This window comes from Takifugu flavidus, chromosome 22 (genome assembly GCF_003711565.1).
Source record: "Takifugu flavidus isolate HTHZ2018 chromosome 22, ASM371156v2, whole genome shotgun sequence".
NCBI classification, from domain to species: Eukaryota; Metazoa; Chordata; class Actinopteri; order Tetraodontiformes; family Tetraodontidae; genus Takifugu; species Takifugu flavidus.
Window position 1 is genome coordinate 3,167,722 of NC_079541.1, and position 2,279 is coordinate 3,170,000.

The 2,279-nt window shown below is 48.0% G+C and overlaps 1 long non-coding RNA gene across 1 annotated transcript in view; it reads right to left on the reverse strand.

Annotated features, from left to right (window-relative positions):
• Positions 1-1,442: 1,442 nt before the first annotated feature.
• Positions 1,443-2,279, reverse strand: part of LOC130519381 (uncharacterized) — a 1,553-nt gene continuing 716 nt past the window's right edge. The window contains exon 2 of the long non-coding RNA XR_008948299.1: positions 1,443-1,589. This is a non-coding gene — a long non-coding RNA (uncharacterized LOC130519381). The remainder of the gene's footprint in view (positions 1,590-2,279) is intronic.

Sequence of the window (2,279 nt, forward strand, 5' to 3'; positions counted from 1 at the left end):
TGTGTGTGTGTGTGAGAGAGAGAGAGAGAGAGAGAGAGAGGGAGAGAAAATCTCTGGTTTAAGTCAGAAAACAAAACAGACGCGATGCGACTAAACGTGTTGCGTCTCCTCCAGCTCCACGATCCCGTCAAATCTGTTACCAGGGCAACGTCTTCACCGAGAAACACTGTCACGCTCGCTTGCGCGTTTTTGTTTTCATGACGCCGAGGCCCGTAATCGTTTCAAGATGCTCTCGAGCGCTCCGGCCATCTTGAGGAGCTTAACAGTGTGTATCCTGCAAGATTTATGAGGGATTTGGTGGACGAGAGCGGGAGAGTTTTGCTGAAAATGAAAGAGCGACCGAATAAACAGATTGATTAGGGGGATGAAAGAGAGTTCCACGGGACGCCATTTACGACCTCACCAAGCCTTCCAGTGGGTGCTGCTTGGTTGGCAACTGTTTGAAGGGGAAGCTCTCATCAAAAATGGCATCTGACGATTGTATTTACGCTAACGATGTTACTCTTCCACAGGACGGGTGGATGTTAGCTACCAAGAACCTCGAGGTGAGAGTCCACATTACACCATTATGCCTCAAGGCTGGTTCTCCTTTCTGGGCGCTGTAAAGACAGGGCAGACCACCCTCTCAAGTGGAAGAGTAACTGCAACGTGCACTAGAAGCTCCTGTAGTATCACCCACATTTGGGTATTTTATTGTGAAATGTTCTCGTCAAGGGGTTAAAGATTGTGACTTCCAGTGTCGTTTAAGGCGACCGACGTTCCCGCAGCCCTCTTGACTCCAATTGGTCTAAAAATATGACAACCAGGCCAAAGTTGTGATGAATCCTAAAGCATTTAAACTGAAGACATCCTCCATGTTTCAGTTTGACCTTCATCAGTGGAAATTCCAAAGAAACGGTGTTGAAATTCCCGTTCTTTGACTCCAACATATGAGCGTATCGGGCTGAGCTCTCGATCGTAACCCCCCCTGCTCTGTGTGAGCGTCTGGTATGGCAAGAATGTCACACATGCAGAGACAGCAGCCGCCATGGCGACCACACACTCGCCGCTTTACGGTCAGTTGACAAGTGGATTATCGGACCTTGAGGTACGGCATCACGAAGCACGGCCGCACGCCATTTTTTTTCATAGCATGAGACGTTCTGACAAATGGGACTGAACCCCAAACGGTGACCTTTTTTGTTCCACGGATGCTTTGGAAGACAAATCTCTGACTCCAAATGCACAACCTTGGAGGTCAGAGGTCGGTGTGCGTGCCTAATTAGACAAAAAGATGGACGGAGTCGCACCATCATCAGGGAGAGGAGCTGAGCTTCAGCCACCAGCAGCTACTTTTAAACAGTTCTCATAGTTATCAGCTCAATTTAGCCACCTTTGCATGTTGATTTGACACCATCGCCATGTGAACGGCGGCAAAGTGTGAAAATGCAGAGTAAAGCAAGCAGAGTGAAAATTGCTTTTATTTTAAGTTGGAATTTGTTTAGGTCGCCTCCATTGTGAGGTTTTCCAGGCACGTTTTACTGGGTGGAGGGCCAAGGGAAAGACCAGGAGGCACCAGAGGGACGCCTCGGGATCCCCCGGAAGCACTGCTGAAGACAGAAGAGGAATACAGAAGGATGAGGAAAAGGTTCGCCCGCAATAGGACAACAGATCAAATGAAATCAGTGAATCAAAAAGCCTCCCATTTAAAACAAAGAGTTCTCCAGCCTGAGGAACGTGTTGCTGAAGACAGCAGGAAAAAAAGGATCATAAATCACCAAATGACTGAGGAAACTCGGACGGGATGATCAGAAAAACGCAGGAAAAATACTAATAATCCTTTTCTGAGGGGATGGCGAGCTCAGCCAAAGAGAGCGAAAGGTGTGCAGAGGGGGTGACAGAGACGGCCGGAGGGGATTTCTCTATGAAGGAAAGCATGTGATTTAGAGCAACAGCAGAACCCCCCCACACCCCACCCCCTCTAAAAACAAAACCCCCAGCAGCTGCCCTGCAAAGGTACTGACAGATGAGACGAGCCAAGAACCAGGCGCACGCTCGTCTAAGACAAAAGAAAAGATAAGTGTCAGGTCCTGACAGCTGTACTGACGGGGACCGACAGACAGACAGAAGGACAGACAGACCATTAAAATGGCAACTGGTGAGGAGACTTAAAAATGTAACCCTTTAAATCATTTTCAAAGCCGTCATTTCATTTTAATAGGAAGACCTCGTCAGAAAAGTTAACATATATACCAAAGTGCACCAACAGGGGGCAGTCAAGAACCTGTCCTGTTATCTGG